Genomic DNA, 20850 nt, shown 5'->3' on the forward strand with positions numbered 1-20850 from the left:
GAAAGGACTCTAAAGAGGAAATAAAGAGAAGCTAAAATACAACAATCCAGAAGTAACCTTTCTAAAATTTTTGAACAAGAGAAGGAGATGGCAGCTGAACCCAACAACAATAATGCAAGGAGGATGCTTGGTGAATTCACTAAACCAACGTCCAAGTTTGATGGAAGAAGCATCTCAATTCTTGCCATTAGAGCAAACAATTTTGAGCTGAAACCTCAATTAGTTGCTTTGATGCAACAGAACTGCAAGTTTCATGGACTTCCATCTGAAGATCCTTATCAGTTTTTAACTGAGTTCTTGCAGATTTGTGAGATTGTTAAGACAAATGGAGTAGATCTTGAAGTCTACAGGATCATGCTTTTCCCTTTTGCTGTAAGAGACAGAGCTAGAACATGGTTGGACTCACAACCTAAAGATAGCCTGGACTCCTGAGATAAGCTGGTCACGACCTTCTTGGATAAATTCTTTCCTCCTCAAAAGCTGAGCAAGCTTAGAGTGGATGTTTAGACCTTCAAACAAAAAGATGGTGAATCCCTCTATGAAGCTTGGGAAAGATATAAGCAGGTGACTAAAAAGTGTCCTTCTGACATGTTTTCAGAATGGACCATATTAGATATATCCTATTATGGTCTATCTGAGTTTTCCAAGATGTCATTGGACCATTCTGCAGGTGGATCCATTCACCTAAAGAAAATGCCTGCAGAAGCTCAAGAACTTATTGACATGGTTGCAAATAACCAATTCATGTACACTTCTGAGAGGAATTCCGTGAATAATGGTACGCCTCAAAGGAAGGGAGTTCTTGAAATTGATGCTCTGAATGCCATATTGGCTCAGAACAAAGTGTTGACTCAGCAAGTCAACATGATCTCTCAAAGTCTGAATGGATGGCAAAATTGATGAGCTGATATTTTATACGCTTTTTGGGGGTAATTTCATATAGATTTTAGCATGTTTTATTAGTTTTTAATATAATTCTATTAGTTTTTAGGAAAAAATCATATTTCTGGACTTTACTATGAGTTTGTGTGTTTTTCTGTGATTTCAGGTATTTTCTGGCTGAAATTGAGGGAACTGAGCAAAAATCTGAGTTAGGCTGAAAAAGGATTGCTGATGCTGTTGGATCCTGACCTCCCTGCACTCGGAATGGATTTTTCGGAGCTACAGAAGTCTAATTGACGCGCTCTCAATTGGGTTGGAAAGTAGACATCCAGGGCTTTCCAGCAATATATAATAGTCCATACTTTACGTGAAGATAGACGACGTAAACTGGCGTTCAACGCCAGTTCCATGTTGCAGTCTGGCATCCAGCGCCAGAAATAGTTTACAAGTTGGAGTTCAATGCCCAAAACACGTTACAACCTGGCGTTCAACTCCAGAAACAGCCCAAGCACGTGAGAGGCTTAAGTCTCAGCCCCAGCACACACCAAGTTGGCCCCAGAAGTGGATCTCTGCACCAATTATCTTAGTTTACTGATTCTCTGTAAACCTAGGTTACTAGTTTAGTATTTAAACAACTTTTAGAGACTTATTTGGTATCTCATGACATTTTTAGATCTGAATTTTATACTCTTTGACGGCATGAGTCTCTAAACTCCATTGTTGGGGGTGAGGAGCTCTGCGGCGTCTCGATGAATTAATGCAATTACTTCTATTTTCCATTCAAACACGCTTGTTCTTATCTAAGATGTTCATTCGCGCTTAACTATGAAGAAGGTGATGATCCGTGACACTCATCACCTTCCTCAATCCATGAACGTGTGCCTGACAACCACCTCTGTTCTACATCAGATTGAATGAGTATCTCATAGATTCCTTAATCAGAATCTTCGTGGTATAAGCTGGAATTGATGGCGGCATTCATGAGAATCCGGAAAGCCTAAACATTGTCTGTGGTATTCCGAGTAGGATTCTAGGATTGGATGACTGTGACGAGCTTCAAACTCGCGAGTGTTGGGCGTGATGACAAACGCAAAAGAATCAATGGATTCTATTCCGACATGATCGAGAACCAACAGATGATTAGCCGTGTTGTGACAGAGCATTTGGACCATTTTCACTGAGAGGATGGGAAGTAGCCATTGACAATGGTGACACCCTACATATAGCTTGACATGGAAGGAGCCTTGCGTGTGGGAAGAGGAATACAAGAGGAAAGCTTAAATGAGAAGGACAAAGCATCTCCAAAACTCCAACATATTTCCCATTACTGCACAACAAGTAATTATTTCACGCTCTTTTATTTTTCTAATAATTCAAACTGATAATTTTAATTGATATCCTGACTAAGAATAATAAAATAAACATAGCTTGCTTCAAACCAACAATCTCCGTGGGATCGACCCTTACTCACGTAAGGTATTACTTGGACGACCCAGTGCACTTGCTGGTTAGTGGTACGAAATCATAAGAAATCTTGATTTTGATATTGAGATTAAAATTTCGTGCACCAAAAATGCATCCAACAGTACTAAAGAGGCAGCTTCTGAAGAAGCTTATGATCCTGAGAACCCTACAATAGCAGAGGTAAATTACATGGGTGAACCTTATGGGAACACCTATAATTCATCATGGAGAAATCATCCAAATTTCTCATGGAAGGATCAACAAAAGCCTCAACAAGGCTTTAATAATGGTGGAAGAAATAGGCTAAACAATAACAAGCCTTTTCCATCATCTTCTCAGCAACAGACAGAGAATTCTGAGCAGAGCCCCTCTCATTTAGCAAATTTAGTCTCTGATCTGTCTAAGGCCACTTTAAGTTCCATGAGTGAAAAAAGGTCCTCCATCAGAAATTTGGAGGCACAAGTGGGCCAGCTGAGTAAGAAAGTCATTGAAACTCCTCCCAGTATTCTCCCAAGCAATACAGAAGAGAATCCAAAAGGAGAATGCAAGGCCATTGATGTTACTCAGTTGGAGTTATCATAGAAGGAGACATCCTCATTGAGGAGGACAAGCCCATCACTATGAAAAGGATGGAGCAAATAAGAGAGCCCACTCATGGAACCCAAGAGACGCATGAGGAAGCTCATCACCAAGAAATCCCGGAGATGCCTCAAGGGATGCACTTTCATCCTAACAACTATTAGGAACAACTCAACACTTCCTTAGAAGATTTGAGTTACAATGTGGATCAATTAAGGGTGGAACATCAAGAGCACTCCATCATTCTCCATGAAATTAGAGAAGATCAAAGGGCAATGAGGGAGGAGCAACAAAGGCAAGGAAGGGACATAGAAGAGCTTAAGGACATCATTGGACCTTCAAGAAGAAGACGTCACTAAGGTGGATTCATTCCTTGTTCTTATTTTTTTCTATTTTTTGTTTTTTATGTTTATTATGTCATCTATCTTTGTGTCTTTACTTCATGATCATTAGCATTTAGTAACTATGTCTTAAGGCTATGAATAATTCCATGAATCCTTCACCTTTCTTAAATGAAAAAAAATGTTTTTAAATTCAAAAAGAACAAGAAGTACATGAATTTCGAATTTATCCTTGAATTTAGTTTAATTATATTGATGTGGTGACAATACTTTTTGTTTTCTGAATGAATGCTTAAACAGTGTATATTTTTTATCTTGTTGTTTATGAATGTTAAAATTGTTGGCTCTTGAAATAATGAACAAAGAGAAATGTTATTGATAATCTGAAAAATCATGAAATTGATTCTTGAAGCAAGAAAAAGCAGTGAAAAAGCAAAAGCTTGTGAAAAAAAAATTGGCGAAAAAAATATAGAAAGAAAAAGAAAAAGCAAGCTGAAAAAGCCAATAGCCCTTAAAACCAAAAGGCAAGGGTAAAAAGGATCCAAGACTTTGAGCATCAATGGATAGGAGGGCCCAAGGAAATAAAATCCAGGCCTAAGCGGCTAAATCAAGTTGTCCCTAACCATGTGCTTGTGTCATGAAGACCCAAGTAAAAAGCTTGAGACTGAGTGGTTAAAGTCGTGATCCAAAGCAAAAGATTGTGCTTAAGAGCTCTGGACACCTCTAACTGGGGACTCTAGCAAAGCTGAGTCACAATCTGAAAAGGTTCGCCCAGTCATGTGTCTGTGGCATTTATGTATCCGGTGGTAATACTGGAAAACAAAATGCTTAGGGCCACGACCAAGACTCATAAAAGTAGCTGTGTTCAAGAATTAACATACTCAACTAGGAAAATCAATAACACTATCCGAAATTCTAAGTTCCTAGAGAAGCCAATCATTCTAAACTTCAAAGGAAAAAGTGAGATGCCAAAACTGTTCAGAAGCAAAAAGCTACAAGTCCCGCTCATCTAATTAGAATTAATATTCATTGATATTTTGAGATTTATAGTATATTCTCTTCTTTTTATCCTAATTGATTTTCAGTTGCTTGGGGACAAGCAACAATTTAAGTTTGGTGTTGTGATGAGTGGATAATTTATACGCATTTTGGCATTGTTTTTAGTTAGTTTTTAGTATGATCTAGTTACTTTTAGGGATGTTTTCATTAGTTTTTATGCTAAATTCACATTTCTGGACTTTACTATGAGTTTGTGTGTTTTTCTGTGATTTCAGGTATTATCTGGCTGAAATTGAGGGACCTGAGCAAAACTCTGATAGGAGGCTGACAAAGGACTGCTGATGCTGTTGGAATCTGACGTCCCTGCACTCGAAATAGATTTTCTGGAGCTACAGAACTCCAAATGGCGCGATCTCAAAGGCGTTGAAAAGTAGACATCCATAGCTTTCTCGAAATATATAATTGTCTATACTTTATTCGTGATTAGATGACGTAAACTGGCGCTCAACGCCAGTTCCATGCTGCTGTCTGGAGTCAAACGCCAGAAACACGTCACAAACCGGAGTTGAACGCCCAAAACACGTTACAACTTGGCGTTCAACTCCAAAAGAAGCCTCAGCTCGTGGATAGATCAAGCTCAGCCCAAACATACACCAAGTGGGACTTGAAAGTGGATTTATGCATCAATTACTTACTCTTGTAAACCCTAGTAGCTAGTCTAGTATAAATAGGATAGTTTACTATTGTATTAGACATCTTGGGATGTTTAGTTCTCAGATCATGGGGGCTGGCCATTCGGCCATGCCTGGACCTTTCACTTATGTATTTTCAACGGTGGAGTTTCTACACAGCATAGATTAAGGGTGTGGAGCTCTGCTGTACCTCAAGTTTCAATGCAATTACTATTATTTTCTATCCAATTCGATTTATTCCTGTTCTAAGATATTCATTGCACTTCAACTTGATGAATGTGATGATCCATGACACTCATCATCATTCTCACCTATGAACGCGCGTGACTGACAACCACTTCCGTTCTACCTTAGACCGGGCGCATATCTCTTGGATTTCTTAATCAGAATCTTCGTGGTATAAGCTAGAATTGATGGCGGCATTCATGGGAATCCGGAAAGTCTAACCTTGTCTGTGGTATTCCGAGTAGGATTCCGAGATTGAATGACTGTGACGAGCTTCAAACTCCTGAAGGCTGGGCGTTAGTGACAGACGCAAAAGAATCACGGGATTCTATTCCAACCTGATTGAGAACCGACAGATGATTAGTCGTGCTGTCACAGAGCATTTGGACCATTTTCACTGAGAGGATGGGATGTAGCCATTGACAACGGTGATGCCCTACATACAGCTTGCCATGGAAAGGAGTAAGAAGGATTGGATGAATGTAATAAGAAAGTAGAGATTCGGAAGGAACACAGCACCTCCATGCACCTATCTGAAATTCCCACCATTGGATTACATGAGTAACTTTATCTTTATTCCCTGTTTATTTTATTTATCTTTTGAATATCTAATCCAATCATTTTGAATCAGCCTGACTGAGATTTACAAGATGACCATATATTGCTTCATACCAACAATCTCCGTGGGATCGACCCTTACTCACGTAAGGTATTACTTGGATGACCCAGTGCACTTGCTGGTTAGTTGTGCGGAGTTGTGACTAAGTGTAATTCACGTGTGAGAGCTACCAAATTATTCGAGCCATTATTGATGATCACAATTCCGTCCACCACCCACTATAAACTATTATATATCTTTGGAAAGCTCTGAATGTCATCCTTCTAACGCAACTAAAATCACCTCAATTGAACCTCTATAACTCAAGTTATGCTCCTTTGAAGTGGACAAGGTCGCTGGCACAGTCGCTAGCGTTACTGGAAAACGTGAGTCACGATAACGCTAGCGATCAGGGGCTTAATATTGCCCAGTTCTGGAGGTCAAACTTAATTTCCACAGCATACTATTAGATATTGTTGGAAAGCTCTGGATGTCTACTTTCCAACACTTTTGGAAGTGCATCATTTGAAGCTCTACAGCTCAAGTTTCACTTCTTGGAAGGTGAAGAGGTTAGTTGGCCTTACTACAGGTCGATACCATGTTCATCTTTGCAATTTCGGGGCAGGTTTTCTCCCTCAAATTTAGTGTCCACCATGTGGTACCATATATTCTTGGAAAGCTCAGGAATCATACTTTCCAATGCCTTTGGATTCACCTCGTTTGGAGTTTTGTGGCTCAAGTTATTCTTGTTTAAAGAAGGCATGGTCAGGCTGCCAGGTGAGACTTTAGCCCATGTTAATGTCCACGTTAGTGTAACTAACGTGGCCATTAACGTGGGTCTTCCTTTTCTTCGCTCGTGTTAGTGGCGTTCACCTTTTTCACTAACTTTGGCGTCTCCCTTTCCTTCCACGTTAGTTCCCACGTTAATGTAACTAACGTGGAAGCTAACGTGGGTCTTCTTGCTTCACAAACGTTAGTGGCACTCACTTTTTCCACTAACGTTGGCCTTTTCCTTTCCTTCTACGTTAGTTCCCACATTAATGTAACTAACGTGGAAGCTAACATGGGTTTTCTTGTCCTTCGCTAACGTTAGTGGTGCTTACTTTTACCACTAACGTTCCATGCTCTCCTTCTTCAAAGTTAATGCCATTAACTTTCTCACTAACGTTGAGGCTTCTCTTTTCTTCCATGTTAATGGCCACGTTAGTGGTACTAACGTAGCCACTAACGTGGCTCTTCTCTGCTTCTTGTTACCTGAAATCAATTAAACAAAGTGCATCAAAGTCTTGCTCTTAATCATGGGATCATGCATCATCCAATTTATCGTTTAATTCATGCATAATTCTCATGAAATCATTCAAAATTCACAATGTTTGCTTGAATCATGGTATGATTGCATTTTCAACTAAATACTTGCTTATTTCCTAAGAAAATGCATGAAACCAACCTAAAGCATACAAAAAATGGCAAGTAAAATTAGCCAAGATGCCCTGGCATCAACCGACCTCCCCACACTTAAGGCTTATCACCATCCTTGGTGCCATCTGTCAGGAACAAGGGTGGGCTGGTGGCAGTATCTCTATAGTCAAGGCCATCATGGCTCCCTGTGCTGTTAAAAGAAGTAGAGTCCGGAGTGCCTGGGTCCTCGTCAGGTCTGTGGTTGCCTGTGAGAAGCTCCTTGAGGTATTTGAAACAGCGGTGGTTACGGCGCTCTCGTAGCTTCGCTTTCCGCTCTTGTCGGTGTAACCTATCCAGTATTTGATGCAGCAGCTGACTAGTAAAAGGTGAAATGTCTGCAGTATGTTATGCTGACTGGCTGGCAGTGGCTAGTGGTGGCCTGAGATATCTCTCGTTAGGGACGTATTGATCATCTCGTGGAAGTATGGCTTTGGTATCCCTAGCTTTGTAGGAGATGCCGACTGCTGAGACAAGATCAGAGACCAAGGCGGGAAAAGGTAGGTTGCCCGCGATTTGCACATGTCCCATAGCATTCCGGATGTGTCTTGGTAGATTTAGAGGCTGGTCTGTGAGGATGCACCATAGTAGAACTGCCATGTCTGCAGTGAATGAGGACTCATGAGTGCTCAGAAAGACGTAATGGGACATAATTTGTGCCCATACGTGAGCCTCTAAGGTGAGTGCGGAAGCCGATATTCCCTTAGGACGGGAACGATGGTATCCAAAAATCCATTTGCTGCCAGGTTATGCGATAACTCTGAGAACAGCATCCCAGTCAAATTTGTACACCTGGCGCTTGAATGCGGCTTCTTGAAATGCGTCTAATCCTTCTGGAGCAGGGAAAAGATCTAAAGCTCGCTGAATGGTCTCTTCTGTAAGGGAGACTTGCTTCTGACGGACATAAAGAGACTATAGGGTTGGCAGGTGGAGATGGAGTAGAACTCAACTACCCAAGAAAGATTAACCTGTCATGGCTGTCTCTGTAGGAATCCCCAATGTCTTTGTGCAATCTGCAGCTAACAAATTCAGCAATACGAGGTGGAAGGATAAGAAGGTGTTCGTTGTTGTAATTCCGAGCAGCCAGAATGGGAAACATCTGCTCACAGTAACGATTGGGAAATCGTGCAGTGTCCTTTGCTGGGAAGGCTTTTTCCTTTTCATCGACCTTTATAATCCTTTTAATTCTTTTTGTTGAGGGCTTAACTGTAGTTGAAGATGGCTCTGCCACTAATGCTCTTTTAGTTCCTTTCCTTGCTGTGGATTTGGGGGTAACTTTCTCCTTGCCTTTCTTGGTGGCCATCCTGAAAGGAAACGAGTAAAGACATGAATATTTCAAGGGTTATAGCAAAGAAAAGAGTGGGAAAGGTGGTAATCAATGTACAGGAAGGGATAATGATGTGAACACATGGTCATGACTACATGTGACAGATCAACAATGGAAATATAGCAAGTGCATGTAATGACAATTAAATGCAAGGTGTTTATAAAAATCCACTTATCAATTTAGAAAAAGGGTTGTCACAAATTTTAGAAATAAAATACTGGGAGTATGAGTCCCAGGTCGTCTCCCAACGAGTTGCAGGAAGATGTGCTATTTTATCAATCAGAGGTTTTCAAAATGGGTTTTGAATTTGATGAATAGAAAATTAAATTAGAGAATTTATATGATTTAAATAAAATCTTGACCAGGAGAAGATTAATTGGAAGTTCTATCCTTGTTGGATTTTTGTCAAGATCAATTAATAATTAGTCATTGTTTTCATTTAGTTAACGTTCAACGAATGAAGGAAAGTCAAATTAAAAGTCAACTTCTATTCACAAGTCCTAATCATCTCCCTTGGGAAGGATTAGAGTTAGTGACTAATAAGCTAACCAACAATGAACCAATTACAATTGAACTCTTGAGTATTCTAACTCAAGGTTCTCCTTTTAATCAACTCCCAATCAAGTTGGGGAACTACTCCATCGTTATAAATATAAACTTCACAAAATCAATAGGGGAAATAAGAAGAGACATAATAAATAGTGATGAAAGAGATTAATTAAAAGCAAAAAAGTTTTGTATTAATAAACTATGAAAATAATCCAATATCAACTCTAGAATAACTAAGAATATGGAAGAGTAAAAGTAAATAACAAACTATGATGACCAGTATCGGAGGTAGACTATTCTCAAAAGCTAAAGCCAAAAATCTTCAAATCCTAATTTATGAATGTCAAAAAGAAAAACCTAGGGGAAAAGTAAAATCAGATCTCAAAACTTGAAATTATACGGAATGAATTGTTGCCTTTGTCTCTGCATGTTCCCTAGCTCTAATCTGTGTTTCTGGGCCGAAAACTGGGTTGAAATGCGGCCCAGAAACTATGCCAGTCACTTCTGTAATTCTACAAATCGCGCACGTCACGTGGCCACGTCGTCCACGCGTTCGCGTCACTCAGCCTTTGTCATACCACGCGTGTGCGTCATCCACGCATTCGCATCATTCGTGCAGCTTCTAATCTGCGCGGTCGCATCAGGGACGCGAGCGCGTCACTGTGATTTCATCCATTTTGCGCGGTCGCGTTAGGCACGCGAGCGCGTGACTTCTCGCTAGTCATCTCCTCAATTCCTTGTGTTCCTTCCACTTTTGCATGCTTCCTCTTCATCCCTTACGCCATTCCTACCCTATGAAGCCTGAAACACTTAACACACAGGTCACGGCATCGAATGGTACGAAGGAAGATAAAAATATACAACTAAAAGGTCTTTAGGAATCAACTTTTCAATCATAGAATATCTTTAGGAAGGAATTGTAAATACATGCAAGTCATATGAATAAGTGGGCGAAGACTTGATAAAACCATACAATTAAACACAATATGAATCATAAAATAGCGGTTTATCAGTCATTGATAACCGGATGACCATATCTCAAAAAAGATCAGAATCCCCGAGTTATAGTTCAGGGTTTGAAAAAATATCATACAAAAAAGAGATTCGTTTCTTAGCACAAAAAAAAACAGATGATGGCTGCCCTTGCAGCGGCTACCTCAGAAGAAGAAATTCATAATTCTTTAAAAGCAATCCCCGCAAATGAAGATGAAGAAGTTCACTCCAGCCTAGGACTATACATATTAAATACCCAAGACTGATGACCAGAATTCACACCCCTCAAAATTTTGATTATGAATCCGTTCTTTTGGCAAGCACGCCAAAATTATCGTAAAGTAATAACCCATAGTGGAGTGGGATCGTATCTATAGAGATTGGTAGATTTGAGCAATTTTAATCAATTGGTAAATTAGTCAAGCTGAGCAATATAGAATATGGTTGCAGAATTGTAAACGGACAGGAAAGTAAATGACTCAAAAGTAAAGAGAAGCAGTAAAGTGCATAAAAGGAAATGGCAAGAATCTAAAGTGCAGAAACATAAATGACTAAATTATAAATGGGAATGGGAATTGACAGAATTGTAAAGAAAGCTATAAAGAATGTGGAAGATAAGAATAGGGGAATTCATTGAGATTGGGAGATTTTGTTCTCTTTGGATTAAATCCAGCTCATCTTATCTTTAATCATGCAACTCATTGACCTCTTGGCAATCATGATTGATTAAGCTCCAATCCCTTGGTGACTCAATCTCTCAAATATTGATAATCAGCCAATTCCTTGGTCTAATTGCTCATGAAGAGAGATATGCTTGGTCCCTGATTATACCATACATCCTTGTAGATCCAGAATAATGGGTGGATTATATGTCACCATATCCAATCAACAAAATCCAGATTCCACTCAAGTGTGAGAAGGGATTTCAAGCATGGTTCCATGTTTCCTTTTCCAAGGTTCCCATGAAACCCATTTTGCATTCAACCTCTTTTCCAAGATGATTGAACACTAGCACTAAAACGAATTCCTTCTAGCAAATCAAAGAGAAGACGAAGAGTTGAAGAAATTCACTATCATTAATCCATCAAGTACAACAGAGCCCCTCTCTTAATGAGATAGAATTTAGCTACTCATAGATCAGAGAGAAGTACAAGAGATGGAAGAGATGATGTGAAAGTAAATCTAAAACTACTTTAAAACTACTATCCAACCCTCAACAACAACCCCTTTCTCAGTACTTCCAGGGGTTATTTATACTACTCCTACTACTAGAATTAAGAAAATACAAAAAGAAAAGAAAATTACAATTGGAGGGAAAAAGAAAACTCAATAAATGTGACCTTCAGTGGCTGGCGTGTGACCTGCGCTTCAGTGGCGTGCCACGCCTAGCTCCAATTAGGCTTGGCGCGCCACACCTAGCTCTCAAGTGGCACGCCCCCATATGTTGATATTCCTGGCGTGCCACGCCTTTGATCCCAAGTGGCACGTCCAAGGTCTTCTCAAGCTTTGGTTAGCCTGGCGTGCCACGCCTTCGAGCCCAAGTGGCACGCACAAGGTCTTCTCAAGCTTTGGTTAGCCTGGCGTGCCACGCCTTCGAGCCCAAGTGGCACGCACAAGTCTTTGTCTTCCTCCTCTCCATTCTGGAAAGTTGTACTAGTGTGCCATGCCCAGGGTCTGGCTTGCCACGCCCCTTGTATGTGTTGGTTCCTTCATTGGCATGCCATGCCCAGAGCTCAAGTGGCACACGCCCATGTCTTCTTCTTGTTGATGGGTGATGCTGGCGTGCCACGCCGGAGGCTCAAGTGGCACGCCCAAGTGAGAATTGATAGTTAGCGTGCCACGCCTTCGACACCAAGTGGCACGCCCACATGCTTGGCCTTCTTCCTTCTTCTCTGGAAAGTTGTACTATCGTGCCACGCCCAGGGTCTAGCGTGCCACGCCCATAGTTCCTCTTCATTCCAGGAGATGGTGTGCCACACCCAACATTCAAGTGGCACGCCCAAATGATCAATGAGGGTTGGCATGCCACGTCTTGGCATTCAAGTGGCACGCCTAAGTGAGATGAGAGCTTGGCGTGCCATGCCTTCGATCTCAAGTGGCACGCCCAGCTTTAATTTGCCTTCTTTGAAGCTTGGCGTGCCACGCCTGGGTCTTCAAGTGGCATACCTAAGTGAGGATGCGAGCTTGGCATGCCACGCCTTTGATACCAAGTGGTACGCCCAAGTGCTTGGACCTTCAACCTCATCTCTGGAAAATTGTACTAGCATGCCACGCCATGATGCTCAAGTGGCACGCCCACTTTAAGATGTCCCTCTTTAAGCTTGGCGTGCCACGCCTGGGTCCTCAAGTGGCACGCCCAAGTGATGATGAGAGCTTGGCGTGCCACACCTTCGATACCAAGTGGCACACCCTAGTGCTTGGACCTTTGGATTGATGAACTGGTGTGCTGCGCCCCATGTTTCAAGTGGCACGCCCATAATGGTTGATGGTCCTGGCGTGCCACGCCTACTTTGGCATGCCACGCCCTTGTCGTGGCCTTCATCATTGCTCTCTGGAAGATTATACCAGCGTGCCATGCCCAGCTCCTGGTGTGCCACACCTATATACTTTCATGGCGTTTGCTCCAAGTGGCACGCTAGTTTCATACGTCCATCTCTGTTTTGTTGTTTTCTTCCCTTTTTGTTGCAATTTTCACCTGAAATTCAGCACAAACCCATTTCAAAGTAATGTACCATAATATTTATCATTTGGCTCATGAAATTGCATTAAAACAATGAATATGTGCTCCTTTTATAGTCCTTTTGCATAGGTAAAAAGGGTAAATGATGTAAGTCATCACAACACCAAACTTAAGCTTTGCTTGTCCCAAGCAAATCAATGTGAGTTACTTTTAAAAGAATTGAGACTTCAACCATGAATAAGTGCATTCATTACCAAAGTAAGGCTAAGTATTAACACATGCATGAATATTGTTGTTTCAATGCCACAATGAACTCCTAGACTCTTAAGGATTTTTCAAGTGTTTGTCTTAGGTGCCCTTTTATTGATTGTCACCTTGAAGTACCAAAAGTTACTTCTTTTTCTTTTCTTTTCAATTGACCATGACTCTAAGTGTTTTGTCTCAAGATGACCCTTTAGCTTAGGCTTTCAATTAGCACTCCTAAACTAGTTGGCTTTAGGGTACTAGGTGTTGAAACATGATGAGCAGATAATTTATACGCTTTTTGGCATTGTTTTTAGGTAGTTTTTAGTAAGTTCAAGCTACTTTTAGGGATGTTTTCATTAGTTTTTATGTTAAATTGATATTTCTGGACTTTACTATGAGTTTGTGTGTTTTTCTGTGATTTTAGGTAATTTCTGGCTGAAATTGAGGGACTTGAGCAAAACTCTGAAAAAGGCTGACAAAAGGACTGCTGATGCTGTTGGAATCTGACCTCCCTGCACTCGAAATGGATTTTCAGGAGCTACAGAACTCCAAATGGCGCGCTCTCAATGGCGTTGGAAAGTAGACATCTAGAGCTTTCCAGAAATATATAATAGTCCATACTTTATTTGGAAATTGACGACGTAACTTGGCGTTGAACGCCAAGTTCATGCTGCTATCTGGAGTTAAACGCCAGAAAAACGTCATGATCCGGAGTTGAACGCCCAAAACACGTCATAACTTGGAGTTCAACTCCAAAAGAAGCCTCAGCTCGTGGATAGATCAAGCTCAGCCCAAACATACACCAAGTGGGCCCTGGAAGTGGATTTATGCATCAATTACTTACTCATGTAAACCCTAGGAGCTAGTTTATTATAAATAGAACTTTTTATTAGTGTATTAGACATCCTGGGACGATTAGTTCTCAGATCATGGGGGCTGGCCATTCGGCCATGCCTGAACCTTTTACTTATGTATTTTCAACGGTGGAGTTTCTGCACACCATAGATTAAGGGTGTGGAGCTCTGCTGTACCTCAAGTTTCAATACAATTACTATTATTTTCTATTCAATTCTCTTTTATTCTTATTCCAAGATATACGTTACACTTAACTTTGATGAATGTGATGATCCGTGACACTCATCATCATTCTCACCTATGAACGCGCATGATTGACAACCACTTCCGTTCTACCTTAGGCCGAGCGCATATCTCTTAGATTCCCCAACAGAATCTTCGTGGTATAAGTTAGATAGATGGCGGCATTCATGAGGATCCGGAAAGTCTAAACCTTGTCTATGGTATTCCGAGTAGGATTCTGGGATTGAATGACTGTGACGAGCTTCAAACTCCTGAAGGCTGGGCGTGATGACAAATGCAAAAGAATCAAGGGATTCTATTCCAACCTGATTGAGAACCGACAGATGATTAGCCGTGCCGTGACAGAGCATAGGACCATTTTCACTGAGAGGATGGGATGTAGCCATTGACAACGGTGATGCGCTACATACAGCTTGCCATGGAAAGGAGTAAGAAGGATTGGATGAAAGCAATGAGAAAGTAGAGATTCAAGAGGAACACAGCATCTCCATACACTTATCTGAAATTCCCACTATTAATTTACATAAGTATTTCTATCCCTTTTATTTTCTATTTTATTATTAATTTTCGAAACCATAAACCAATTTAATCTGCCTAACTGAGATTTGCAAGGTGACCATAGCTTGCTTCATACCAACAATCTCTGTGGGATCGACCCTTACTCACGTAAGGTTTATTACTTGGACGACCCAGTACACTTGCTGGTTAGTTGAACGGAGTTGTGAATTCAACCGGTGCCATAATAATGATTTCATACAAATACTAAGAACATGGATCACAATTTCGTCCACCAAGTTTTTGGCGCCGTTGTGGGGGATTGTTCGAGTATGGACAACTGACGGTTCATCATGTTGCTCAGATTAGGTAATTTTCTTTTCAAAAATCTTTTTCAAAATTTTTCTTTTATTTTTCATTTTTCTAAACTTTATTTTCGAAAAAAATTAATAAAAATCCAAAAAAATTAGAAAATCATAAAAATAAAAAAATATTTTGTGTTTCTTGTTTGAGTCTTGAGTCAATTTTTAAGTTTGGTATCAATTGCATGCTTTAAAAATTTTTCTTGCATTTTTCAAAAATTCCATGCATTCAAAGTGTTCTTCATGATCTTCAAGTTGTTCTTGATAAGTCTTCTTGTTTGATCTTGATGTTTTCTTGTTTTGTGTCTTTTCTTGTTTTTCATGTGCATCTTTGCATTCATATTTTCCAAGCATTAAAAATTTCTAAGTTTGGTGTCTTGCATGTTTTCTTTGCATCAAAAATTTTTCAAAATTATGTTCTTGATGCTCATCATGATCTTCAAAGTGTTCTTGGTGTTCATCTTGACATTCATAGCATTCTTGCATGCATTCATTGTTTTGATATAAAAATTTCATGCATTAAGTATTTTTGTTGTTTTTCTCTCATAATTAAAAATTTAAAAATAAAAAAAATATCTTTTCCTTATTTCCCTCCAAATTTTCGAAATTTTGGGTTGACTTGGTCAAAAATTTTTAAAATTAGTTGTTTCTAACAAGTCAAGTCAAAATTTCAATTTTAAAAATCTTATCTTTTCAAAATATTTTTCAAAAATCATATCTTTTTCATTTTTTTTATTTATTTTCGAAAATTTTAAAAATTATTTTTCAAAAATCTTTTTCTTATCTTTTATATATAATTTTCGAAAATTCACTAATAATTAATGTGATTGATTCAAAAATTTGAAGTTTGTTACTTTCTTGTTAAGAAAGGTTCAATCTTTAAGTTCTAGAATCTTATCTTGTAGTTTCTTGTTAGTGAAGTAAGTAATTTCAAATTTTTTTAATTAATTCTTTTTATCTCTTATCTTATCTTTTTCAAAATTTGATTTCAAAATATCTTATTTAACTTCTTATCTTCTTATCTTTTTAAAATTTGATTTCAAATCTTTTCCAATCAACTAACTAACTTTTTGTTTGTTTCTTATCTTTTTCAAAACCACCTAACTACTTTTCCCTCTTCAATTTTCGAAAATACCTCTCTCTTTTTCAAAAATTATTTTTAATTAATTAATTATTTTAAATTTTAATTTCAATTATATTTTACCTTTAATGTTCGAAAATTACTAACCCCTTTTTCAAAATTATTTTCGAAATCTCCCTTCTCTTTTCTTCTTCTATTTAATTATTTAATTACTAACACTTCTCTTCACCTCTCTCCATCTAATTATCCGAATCCCCTCTTCCACATTCTTCTCCCCTTTCTTCTTCTACTAACATAAAGGAATCTCTATACTGTGACATAGAGGATTCCTCTTCTTTTCTTGTTTTCTTCTCTTTCATATGAGCAGGAACAGGGAAAAAGGCACTCTTGTTTAAATTGATCCTGAACCTGAAAGGACTCTGAAGAGGAAATTAAGAGAAGCTAAATTAAATTATTCTAAAGGTAACCTTTCAGAAACATTGGAACAAGAGAAGGAGATGGCAGCCAAAAATAATAATAATAATGCAAGGAGAATGTTTGGTGACTTCACAAAGCCAACATCCAAGTTTGATGGAAGAAGCATCTCCATTCCTGCCATTGGAGCTAACAACTTTGAACTTAAGCCTCAACTAGTTGCTTTAATGCAACAAAACTGCAAGTTTTATGGACTTCCATCTGAAGATCCTTATCAGTTTTTAACTGAGTTCTTGCAGATCTGTGAGACTGTAAAGACGAATGGAGTTGATCCTGAAGTCTACAGACTCATGCTTTTCCCTTTTGCTGTAAGAGACAGAGCTAGAATATGGTTGGATTCACAACCCAAAGATAGCCTGGACTCCTGGGATAAGCTGGTCACTGCCTACGAGCAGCTGCTCAATCGATTAGTTATGAAATACCATTAACTCTATGTGTGTTATCAATATCTCTACGTGTGATTCGTTGATACAAAAACTTCTCGATGCTATTGCTATGGCCCTTTCCTTGTAGGACAACTTTATAGGAAAATAGGAAAGGGACAGAATATAAAAAATTCATTATTATTCTCACTTCAAGTCTGATTGAAGAACAAAATCTGATAGTTATATGAGTGAAATCAGACAGCTTCTATAGAAATAGAAATTCGAGATTCTATTTAGATAATTTACAAATACTATATTCTAATCTAATATAGTATTTGTAAATTATCTAAATAGAATCTCGAATTTCTATTTCTATAGAAGCTGTCTGATTTCACTCATATAACTATTAGATTTTGTTCTTCAATCAGACTTGAAGTGAGAATAATAATGAATTTTTTATATTCTGTCCCTTTCCTATTTTCCTATAAAGTTGTCCTACAAGGAAAGGGCCATAGCAATAGCATCGAGAAGTTTTTGTATCAACGAATCGCACGTAGAGATATTGATAACACACATAGAGTTAATGGTATTTCATAACTAATTGATTGAGCAGCTGCTCGTAGACCACCCAAAAAGGAATATTTGTTATTTGATCCATATCCTGGACAAATTCTTCCATCCTCAAAAGCTGAGCAAGCTGAGAGTGGATGTTCAAACCTTCAAACAAAAAGATGGTGAATCCCTCTATGAAGCTTGGGAAAGATACAAGCAGCTGACGAAAAGATGTCCATCTGACATGTTTTCAGAATGGACCATATTAGATATATTCTATTATGGTCTCTCTGAATTTTCGAAAATGTCGTTGGACCATTCTGCAAGTGGATCTATTCACCTGAAAAAAACGCCTGAAGAGGCTCAAGAACTCAATGATATGGTTGAAAACAACCAATTCATGTACACTTCTGAGAGGAATTCCGTGAATAATGGGATACCTCAGAAGAAAGGAGTTCTTGAAATTGATGCTCTGAATGCCATATTTGCTCAGAACAAAGTGTTGACTCAACAGGTCAACATGATCTCTCAAAATCTGAATGGATGGCAACATGCATCCAACAGTACTAGAGAGGCAGCTTCTGAAGAAGCTTATGATCCTGAGAACCCTGCCATGGCAGAGGTTAATTACATGGGTGAACCTTATGGAAACACCTATAACTCATCATGGAGAAATCATCCAAATTTCTCATGGAAGGATCAACAAAAGCCTCAACAAGGCTTTAACAATGGTGGACGTAATAGGTTGGGCAATAGCAAGCCATATCCATCATCTTCTCAGCAACAGACAGAGAATTCTGAACAAAACACTTCTAATTTTGCCAATTGGTGCACGAAATTGCAATAACACTTTTGCAATCCCGCACAACTAACCAGCAAGTGCACTGGGTCGTCCAAGTAATACCTTGCGTGAGCAAGGGTCGATCCCACGGAGATTGTCGGCTTGATGCAAGCTATGGTTATCTTGTAAATCTTAGTCAGGATACCAGAAATTATCAGGATTGATTGTAAAAAGCAAAAGAACATGAAATGGTTACTTGTATTGCAGTAATGGAGAATGGGTTGAGGTTTGGAGATGCTCCATCTTCTGAATCTCTGCTTTCCTACTGTCTTCTTCATCAAACACGCAGGGCTCCTTCCCTGGCAAGCTGTATGTAGGGTTTCACCATTGTCAGTGGCTACCTCCCATCCTCTCAGTGAAAATACGTCCCTGATGCTCTGTCACAGCATAGGCTAATCATCTGTCGGTTCTCAATCAGGCCGGAATAGAATCCAGTGATTCTTTTGCGTCTGTCACTAACGCCCCGCCCTCAGGAGTTTGAAGCACGTCACAGTCATCCAGTCATTGAATCCTACTCAGAATACCACAGACAAGGTTTAGACCTTCCGGATTCTCTTGAATGCCGCCATCAGTTCTAGCTTATACCACGAAGATTCCGATTAAAGAACCCAGGAGATAACTACTCAATCTAAGATAGAACAGAGGTGGTTGTCAGGCACATGTTCATAGTTGAGAATGATGATGATTGTCACGGATCATCACATTCATCCGGATTAAGAACAAGTGTTATCTTAGAATCGAAGCAAGCATGATTGAATAAGAAACAGTAGTAATTGCATTAATCCATCAAGACACAGCAGAGCTCCTCACCCCCAACCATGGGGTTTAGAGGCTCATACTATAGAAAGAAATGTGTAAGAAATGTTATGAGTTCATAAGGTACGGATACAATGTCAAAAGATCCTATTAATAGTAAACTAGTGTCCTAAGGTTTACAGAAATGAGTAAATGACATAAAAATCCACTTCCGGGCCCACTTGGTGTGTGCTTGGGCTGAGCAATGAAGGAATTTCGTGTAGAGACCTTTTCTGGAGTTAAACGCCAGCTTTCATGCCAGTTTGGGCGTTTAACTCCAAATTTTATGCCAGTTCCGGCGTTTAACGCTGGAATTTCTGTAGGTGACTTTGAGCGCCGGTTTGGGCCATCAAATCTTGGGCAAAGTATGGACTATTATATATTGCTGGAAATCCCAGGATGTCTACTTTCCAATGCCGTTGAGAGCGCGCCAATTGGGCTTCTGTAGCTCCAGAAAATCCACTTCGAGTGCAGGGAGGTCAGAATCCAACAGCATCTGCAGTCCTTTTCAGTCTCTGGATCAGATTTTTGCTCAGGACCCTCAATTTCAGTCAAAAAATACCTGAAATCACAGAAAAACACACAAACTCATAGTAAAGTCCAGAAAAGTGAATTTTAATTAAAAACTAATAAAAATATACTAAAAACTAACTAAAAGATACTAAAAACATACTAAAAACAATGCCAAAAAGCGTACAAATTATCCGCTCATCACAACACCAAACTTAAATTGTTGCTTGTCCCCAAGCAACTGAAAATCAAAATAGGATAAAAAGAAGAGAATATACTATAGACTCCAAAATATCAAAGAAACATAGCTCCAATTAGATGAGCGGGACTCGTAGCCTTTTGCCTCCGAATAGTTTTGGCATCTCACTCTATCCTTTGAAGTTCAGAATGATTGGCATCTATAAGAACTCAGAACTCAGATAGTGTTATTGATTCTCCTAGTTAAGTATATTGATTCTTGAACATAGCCAGTGTATGAGTCTTGGCTGTGGCCCAAAGCACTCTGTCTTCCAGTATTACCACCGGATACATACATGCCACAGACACATAATTGGGTGAACCTTTTTAGATTGTGACTCAGCTTTGCTAAAGTCCCCAATTAGAGGTGTCCAGGGTTCTTAAGCACACTCTTTGCCTTGGATCACAACTTTATTTCTTTCTCTTTTTTTTTTCGAATTTTTTTTTTGTGCTCACTGCTTTTTCTTGCTTCAAGAATCATTTTGATGATTTTTCAGATCCTCAATAACAGTTCTCTTTCTCCTCATTCTTTCAAGAGCCAACAAATTTAACATTCTTAAAAACAACAAATTCAAAAGACATATGCACTGTTCAAGCATTCATTCAGAAAACAAAAAGTATTGTCACCACATCAAACTAATTCAACTAGTTTCAGAGATAAATTTCGAAATCCTGTACTTCTTGTTCTTTTGTGATTAAAGCATTTTTCTTTTAAGAGAGGTGATGGATTCATAGGACATTCATAGCTTTAAGGCATAAACTTAAATTTTATTAATTATGAATTAAGAATAAGACTCAAATATAGATATAAGAATAGAAAACAAAACAAGAAAAACGAAAAAAAATAGGCTCCTAATGATAGAGGTTTTCACAGAGTTAGGACTCAAAAACCTTGATTTTGAGAAGTGGATGCTCCCTCAGCTTGAGAGGAGAGCTTTTGGCGTTTCATCTCTTGAATTTCACGCCCCTGCTTCTCTTGTTCCTTCAGCAATTTGCAGAGCATGCAGTTC

At 39.1% G+C, this 20850-nt stretch overlaps 1 non-coding gene across 1 annotated transcript; it reads right to left on the reverse strand.

Moving 5' to 3' along the window:
- Positions 1-486: 486 nt before the first annotated feature.
- On the reverse strand, positions 487-590 carry LOC130983438 (small nucleolar RNA R71). The gene has a single exon (XR_009087429.1). It is a non-coding gene; the product is annotated as a small nucleolar RNA R71 (small nucleolar RNA).
- Positions 591-20850: the final 20260 nt, after the last annotated feature.

Source organism: Arachis stenosperma, chromosome 5 (assembly GCF_014773155.1).
Source record: "Arachis stenosperma cultivar V10309 chromosome 5, arast.V10309.gnm1.PFL2, whole genome shotgun sequence".
In the NCBI taxonomy this organism is placed as follows: Eukaryota; Viridiplantae; Streptophyta; class Magnoliopsida; order Fabales; family Fabaceae; genus Arachis; species Arachis stenosperma.